We start from the raw sequence: 9,270 nt of genomic DNA, 5'->3' as shown, positions 1-9,270 counted from the left end.
AAGGACGTATCGCTCGTCCACCCTGTGTATGTTACCAGCCTCGAAACTGTACCCCTGCTACTTGGAGCAGACTTGATGGATCGGTTACTCCCATTGATGGATTGGAAAACCAACCAGGTATGGTCACAGGCCTTCTCCACTGACCACAGTGTCTTTCCCTTACGCTAGCTGCAACGCAGTCATTCACGAGGGGTATCTATCAAAAGCACCCCTTGGGAAAAAGACGTTTAGAAAACACCTGGTGCAGAATCCGAACCAAGGAGATATTACGATATCTCAACACAGTCCATCAGCCAATCTGATTGACAATTATTTTCATGATTTCGAGCCAGCTGTCTCTGTGAATGAGCAACGTCCCTCCTCCTTGCAAAATACCAGTAAAGTTGAACATTTATTTTGAGGCCTTTAACTCTACAGCTACAGCACTCACCAATTTTCTTCTCAGAAGTCCTGTATTATAATAGAACTGGTTTGTATTATAATAGACCTGGCCTGTATTATAATAGACCTGGTCTGTGTTATAACAGACCTGGGCTGTATTATAATAGGCCTGGCCTGTATTATAATATACCTGGTCTGTATTATAAAATACCTGGTCTGTAATATAATAGACCTGATCTGTAGACCTGGCCTGTATTATAATTGACATTGCCTGTGTTATAATAGACCTGGACTGTGTTATAATAGAACTGGTCTGTATTATAATAGACCTGATCTGTAGACCTGGACTTTATTATAATTGACCTGGCCTGTATTATAATAGACCTGGACTATATTATAATAGACCTGACCTGTGTTATAATATACCTGGCCTGTATTATAATAGACACGGCCTGTATTATAATAGACCTGGCCTGTATAATAATAGACCTGGCCTGTGTTATAATAGACATTGTCTGTATTATAATAGACCTGACCTGTATTATACTAGACCTGGCCTGTAGACCTGGCCTGTATAATTATAGACCTGGTCTGTATTATAATAGACCTGGCATGTATTATAAAAGACCTGGTCTGTATTATAAAAGACCTGATGTGTAATATAATAGACCTGGCCTGTATTATAATTGACCTTTCCTGTATTATAATTGACCTGGGTCTGTATTATAATAGACCTGGACTGTATTATAATAGAAATGGTCTGTATTATAATAGACCTGGCCTGTATTATAATAGACCTGGACTGTATTATAATAGAAATGGTCTGTATTATAATAGACCTGGCCTGTATTATAATAGACCTGGACTGTATTATAATAGAAATGGTCTGTATTATAATAGACCTGGCCTGTATTATAATAGACCTGGCCTGTAATATAATACACTTGATCTGTAGACCTGGCCTGTATTATAATTGACCTGGCCTGTATTATAATAGACCTGGACTGTATTATAATATACATGGCGTGTATTATAATAGACCTGGCCTGTAATATAATAGACCTGATCTGTACACCTGGCCTGTATTATAATTGACCTGGCCTGTGTTATTATAGACCTGACCTGTATTATAATATACCTGGCCTGTATTATAATTGACCTGGGCCTGTATTATAATAGACCTGGACTGTATTATAATATACCTTTCCAGTAGAATAATTAACCTGGACTGTATTATAATAGACCTGACCTGTATTATAATATACCTGGACTGTATTATATTTTACCTGGCCTGTATTATAATACACCTGTCTTGTATTATAATAGACCTGGCCTGTATTATCCAAGACCTGGCCTGTATTATAATAGACCTGGTCTGTATTATAACATACCTGGGCTGTATTATAATAGACCTGACCTGTATTATAATAGACCTGGTCTGTATTATAATTGACCTGGCCTGTATTATAATAGACCTGGACTGTATTATAATATACATGGCGTGTATTATAATAGACCTGGCCTGTAATATAATAGACCTGATCTGTAGACCTGGCCTGTATTATAATAGACCTGGACTGTAATATAATAGTATTATAATTGACCTGGCCTGTATAATAAAAGACCTGGCCTGTAGACTTGGCCTGTATTTTAACAGACCTGGCCTGTATTATAATAGACCTGGTCTGTATTATAATTGACCTGGCCTGTATTATAATAGACCTGGACTGTATTATAATATACATGGCGTGTATTATAATAGACCTGGCCTGTAATATAATAGACCTGATCTGTAGACCTGGCCTGTATTATAATTGACCTGGCCTGTGTTATTATAGACCTGACCTGTATTATAATATACCTGGACTGTATTATAATATACCTTTCCAGTATAATAATAAACCTGGCCTGTATTATAATAGACCTGACCTGTATAATAATATACCTGGACTGTATTATATTATACCTGGCCTGTATTATAATAAACCTGTCTTGTATTATAATAGACCTGGCCTGTATTATACAAGACCTGGCCTGTATTATAATAGACCTGGTCTGTATTATAACATACCTGGGCTGTATTATAATAGACCTGACCTGTATTATAATAGACCTGGCCTGTATTATAAAAGACCTGGTCTGTATTATAAAAGACCTGTTCTGTAATATAATAGACCTGTTCTGTAATATAATAGACCTGATCTGTAGACCTGGACTGTATTATTATTGACCTGACCTGTAATATAATAGTATTATAATAGACCTGACCTGTATTATAATAGACCTGGCCTGTAATATAATAGTATTATAATTGACCTGGCCTGTATAATAATAGACCTGGCCTGTAGACTTTGCCTGTATTTTAACAGACCTGGCCTGTATTATAATAGACCTGGTCTGTATTATAGTAGACCTGGCCTGTATTATAATAGACCTTTCCAGTATAATAGACCTGACCTGTATTCTAATAATCCTGACCTGTAGACCTGGCCTGTTTAATATACCTGGTCTGTAATATAATAGACCTGGCCTGTATTATAATATACCTGGCCTGTAGACCTGGCCTGTATTATAATATACCTGGTCTGTATTATAATATACCTGGTCTGTATTATAATAGACCTGGTCTGTGTTATAATAGACCTGGTCTGTGTTATAATAGACCTGGCCTGTATTATAATAGACATGACCTGTAGACCTGGCCTGTATTATAATATACCTGGTCTGTATTATAATATACCTGGTCTGTATTATAATAGACCTGGTCTGTGTTATAATATACTTTACCTGTATTATAACAGACCTGGCCTGTAAACCTGGCCTGTATTATAATATACCTGGTCTGTATTTTAATAGATCTGGTTTGTATTATAATAGACCTTGCCTGTATTATAATAGACCTGGTCTGTATTATAATAGACCTGGCCTGTATAATAATAGACCTGACCTGTAGACCTGGCCTGTATTATAATAGACCTGGCCTGTATTATAATAGACCTGGCCTGTATTATAATAGACCTGGACTGTATTATAATATACCTGACCTGTATTATAATAGACCTGGCCTGTAATATAATAGACCTGATCTGTAGACCTGACCTGTATTACAATTGACCTGGACTGTGTTATTATAGACCTGAGCTGTATTATAATATAACCGGCCTGTATTATAATAGACCTGGACTGTATTATAATAGAACTGGTCTGTATTTTAATAGACCTGGCCTGTAATATACTAGACCTGGCCTGTAATATAATAGACCTGATCTGTAGACCTGGCCTGTATAATAATTGACGTGGCAGGTATTGTAATAGACCTGGTCTGTATTATAATAGACCTGGCATGTATTATAATAGACGTTTCCAGTATTATAATAAACCTGGTATGTATTATAATAGACCTGGTCATTATTATAATAGACCTGGCCTGTATTATAATTGACCTGGGCTGTATTATAATAGACCTGGCTTGTATTATAATATACCTGGTCTGTATTATAAAATACCTGGTCTGTATTATAAAAGGCCTGGTCTGTAATATAATAGACCTGATCTTTAGACCTGGCCTGTATTATAATAGACCTGGGTCTGTATTATAATAGAACTGGTCTGTATTATAATAGACCTGGACTGTATTATAATAGACCTGGACTGTAGACCTGGCCTGTATTATAATAGTCCTGGCCTGTAGACCTGGCCTGTATTATAATAGACTTGGCCTGTATAATAATAGACATGACCTGTAGACCTGGCCTGTATTATAATAGTCCTGGCCTGTAGACCTGGCCTGTATTATAATAGACTTGGCCTGTATAATAATAGACCTGGCCTGTATTTTAACAGACCTGGCCTGTATTATAGTAGACCTGGTCTGTATTATAATTGACCTGGCCTGTATTATAATAGACCTGGACTGTATTATAATATACATGGCGTGTATTATAATAGACCTGGCCTGTAATATAATAGACCTGATCTGTAGACCTGGCCTGTATTATAATTGACCTGGCCTGTGTAATTATAGACCTGACCTGTATTATAATATACCTGGACTGTATTATAATATACCTTTCCAGTATAATAATAAACCTGGCCTGTATTATAATAGACCTGACCTGTATAATAATATACCTGGACTGTATTATATTATACCTGGCCTGTATTATAATAAACCTGTCTTGTATTATAATAGACCTGGCCTGTATTATACAAGACCTGGCCTGTATTATAATAGACCTGGTCTGTATTATAACATACCTGGGCTGTATTATAATAGACCTGATCTGTATTATAATAGACCTGGCCTGTATTATAAAAGACCTGGTCTGTATTATAAAAGACCTGTTCTGTAATATAATAGACCTGTTCTGTAATATAATAGACCTGATCTGTAGACCTGGACTGTATTATTATTGACCTGACCTGTAATATAATAGTATTATAATAGACCTGACCTGTATTATAATAGACCTGGCCTGTAATATAATAGTATTATAATTGACCTGGCCTGTATAATAATAGACCTGGCCTGTAGACTTGGCCTGTATTTTAACAGACCTGGCCTGTATTATAATAGACCTGGTCTGTATTATAGTAGACCTGGCCTGTATTATAATAGACCTTTCCAGTATAATAGACCTGACCTGTATTCTAATAATCCTGACCTGTAGACCTGGCCTGTTTAATATACCTGGTCTGTAATATAATAGACCTGGCCTGTATTATAATATACCTGGTCTGTATTATAATAGACCTGGTCTGTGTTATAATAGACCTGGCCTGTATTATAATATACCTGGTCTGTATTATAATATACCTGGTCTGTATTATAATAGACCTGGTCTGTGTTATAATAGACCTGGCCTGTATTATAATAGACATGACCTGTAGACCTGGCCTGTATTATAATATACCTGGTCTGTATTATAATATACCTGGTCTGTATTATAATAGACCTGGTCTGTGTTATAATATACTTTACCTGTATTATAACAGACCTGGCCTGTAGACCTGGCCTGTATTATAATAGACTTGGCCTGTATAATAATAGACATGACCTGTAGACCTGGCCTGTATTATAATAGTCCTGGCCTGTAGACCTGGCCTGTATTATAATAGACTTGGCCTGTATAATAATAGACCTGGCCTGTATTTTAACAGACCTGGCCTGTATTATAGTAGACCTGGTCTGTATTATAACAGACCTGGGCTGTATTATAATAGACCTGACCTGTATTATAATATACCTGCCTGTATTATAATAGACCTGGCCTGTATTATAATTGACCTGGGCCTGTATTATAATAGGGTTAGGGTTAGGGTTAGGGTTAGGTTTCTAGTTTTGAGTCGGTTGATCCACTTCCATCTCTGACACGTGGAAACCGGAGGGGGGAAGGGAGGGGGTGCACTCCACTCATATGCGCGTAGGCCGGAGGGGTCCGGGCGCGGCCTTTCAAAGTAGTAGGCCCCATGGATGCCCACTTGTAGATTAACCCAATTGGTTGGGTTAAAAAGTCGTCTGTCCGTAGGGTAGGGGTTAGGGTTTGGTATAGTTTGTAGAATGGTTAAGGTTAGGGTTGAGGTTAGGGTTAGGTATAGTTTTTAGAATGGTTAAGGTTAGGGTTATGGTTGGGGTAAGGTTTAGGGTTAAGGTTAGGGTTAAGGTTAGGTATGGGTTTAGGAATGGTTAAGGTTAGGGTTAGGGTTAGGGTCAGGTATAGTTTTTAGAATGGTTAAGTTTAGGTTTAGGTAGGTCTGTCAACTCGATGTAGGATCAGGCAAAATCCGTTGAGTTGCACACCTTATGCAGGTTTGGTCCTCGGTTGGTTGCCATGTGTCCATATCGAGTGGTGTGGTCATGATGTCTAGGTCCGCTAGTCAACGGATGTGAAAAGCATAGTGCAACCTAGGAGTTTACTCCCCATCGGATCCTTCTCTCTTAGCTCCACGTTGTCTATGTATTTACTTCCGTGTTCGTCAGTCTATTGGTCCTGGATGTTTTCAATCATGTGTGTAATTAGGAGTTATTCCCTTCCAGGATCCTAACTCTGAATTAACCCATGTCTAGTCGAATCCAGCTGGTCTGTATGGGTATACTCGGCGTAGGATCAGGCAAAACCGTCGAGTTGCGTACCTTGTGCAGGTCCGGACCTCAGTTGGTTGCCATGTGTCCCTGTCGAGTGGTTAGTCATTGAACTGCCATTGGTTTGAGCAGACAAAAACCCAGAAGGCGAGGCCTCTTTACGGTTGTCATGCATCCGCCCTTGGAGTTCCGTCCTGCGTTTCGGTAGGTGTATGGAGGGTTTAGGATCAGGCAAACTTCCTCTGGCTTTGTATCGTACGTCTGCCAGGAGTCATAGTCGATTGCCATGTGTCCATCCCCACCATCTCGGTCGTAGGTGATTCAGTGGTTCGGGTGATAGTGACCAATGGAGCTACTCCCTTCCAGGATCGTAGCGTACCAGTGGTATGTCATCCCTAACAGTGAATTTTATCGTAGTCCAGGTAAGAAAAGTGGATCGGTTGTCCAGGCTTAGTGCGGCGGGGTAAGGGGTCCCCCAGTAAAAAATTGTTCTGTGGGATCCAATTCTCCGCCAGACATAATCTGGGCACCCCAGGGATTACACGGCCGAGGCGATACTCCAGCCTCAGCGTCAGACCCAAAGCCCCACTTTCTAGGGCTAAGGTACCCCAACTCGCTAGGGAGAGCCACGCGCTACTGGACATACTGCCAATCCAATTCTAAACTGGGGTAGATAGTCGTCCAGCGCGGTACGTGAGTCCCCTGTTTGTATGGAGCTGGGGGGGTTCAGCCGATTCGTCTGCCAACAAGACCCCGAGAGGTCCCGGAGGAGTCCAGTCAATCCATTTCATCCATTCTTCTTGCTTGGTGTATGGAAGGGCCTAATTTGCTTAGGGTGTAATCGCTGCGGGGGAGTCGCCAAGGTCGGGGTCCCAAGAGTAGTTGGAGAAAAAAGGTTCTCGTCCGTTGGGGGTGTTGGTGGGTATCTAAAGAGGTTTTTAGAAGGATGGTGTGTTGGTGAGGGTATTTTATGAAAAAAGGTGAATTTAATTGTTTCTTATTCCTCAAGGGTCCATGGTCATGGTAACCCCAAGAGAAGAGAATTAAATATTTTGTTAAATATATTAGTTCCCTAGTGATTATTGGTACAGGATCATGGGATCATTTAGGATAAATATAAAGTACATTTTTAAGAGTCCGTGGTCACAGTATCTCTGAAATGCTATTAAAGATCTATTTTAACGGTCCTAATGGTCACCTATGTATTTTTAGGGTAACCTAATGGTAAAAGGGCCCTGTGGTGCGATGGCTGAGCGTTAGTGTCTGTCTGTCTGTAGGGTTGGGACCAAGGGTGGGGTGGGGGTACACATGCAAACAGACATAAACATAAGAGGGGATATGGCTATACACATATTTTTTACATATACAGAAGCATACACATATATCCCCACAAGTAGTGAGGGGTAACATACAAAGTCACACTCCACTTCATCCTATGTGTGCATGTGTATGAGAGCTGTGTAAAACTCCAATTAAGGAAAGAAAAGTGTACAAATAAAATAGTAGCCAAAAGGAGACCCCTCCGACGTATGTGTGGAACCTGCCTTCCTTACAGCAACACTACAGATCTAGAGGAGTCCCAGCCACGACGCGTTTCTGCCTTACTCGGCTTCATCAGGTAGCAGGGAGGAGAATATATACAAATAAAATTAAAATAAAAGGTGCAAAAAGTTGTAAAAATGTATGTATATATATCTACATATACAGTACAGTGTACTATGTAATGTACTTGCCTGGATTGTAGTCCTGGTTGGGTGTGTGGAGTAGAATGCTGCCTGTCTGTTGGTCTCCCTGTAAAGTTGTGAGGAGTGATGCCTCTCTGGTCTGTGCATGTGTAGCCCAAGTGGCTTAGGTTATTTTAATTGGTCAGCACTGTTACTGGGTAAGATAGCCGGTAACAGGTTGCAGTGTGGAGGGTTCAGATAGAGGTGAGAGTGGAATAGGGATGCAGTAAAGTGGATGGGCAGTTAAAGTAGAGGTCAAGCACACCTAACAACAATACAATGGAGATCCAATATAATATAAGTTCAACCTAGTAGTGACACAAGGTTTACAAAATGTTATATGGTATGAATGAAACGTGGAGTGTGACAAAGCAGGGATCACAATACATTGTAAGGGACAGACACAAAATAGGGATCACAGTACATTATAAGAGACAGACAGGTAAACAACATAGGGTCAGACACAGACACACATACCCATACACACACACACACACACAGATGGGTTAGGGCTAGGATAGCAGTAAAGGTTAGGGGCTGAGGTTAAGGTTAGGATTAGTGTTAGGAATGGTTAGGGTTAGACGGGTTAGGTGAGGGGTTGGGTAGGTCTTGTAAGGTCCAATTTTAAATTATTAAATTAAATATAATTATGAAATCCCAATTATTTAATTATTAGATTATTACAGGATCATGGGATCATTTAGGAAAATATAAGGTACATTTTTAAGAGTCCGTGGTCACAGTGACTCTGAAATGCTATTAAAGATCTATTTTAACGGTCCTAATGGTCACCTATGTATTTTTAGGGTAACCTAATGGTAAAAGGCCCTGTGGTGTGATAGCTGAGCATTAGTGTCTGTCTGTCCGTAGGGTTAGGACCAAGGGTGGGGTGGGGGTACACATTCAAACACACATAAACATAAGAGGGTTTACCTGGGTTTTTGGTTTGTTTGTGTATGGTGCAGAGGTGTGAGTGGGGTGGGCCTGTGTTATAATTTGTTTATTTTGATTCCTAAATTGGAGATACGGTCGTCAGGGTAAGTAGGGATCCCTATACACCTGTGTCAGGGTGGTGGAGTTTTG

The sequence above is a fragment of the Salvelinus alpinus genome, chromosome 19 (assembly GCF_045679555.1).
Source record: "Salvelinus alpinus chromosome 19, SLU_Salpinus.1, whole genome shotgun sequence".
NCBI lineage: Eukaryota > Metazoa > Chordata > Actinopteri > Salmoniformes > Salmonidae > Salvelinus > Salvelinus alpinus.
The sequence above is the reverse complement of the archived record's forward strand: the minus strand, read 5'-3'. Positions refer to the sequence as shown.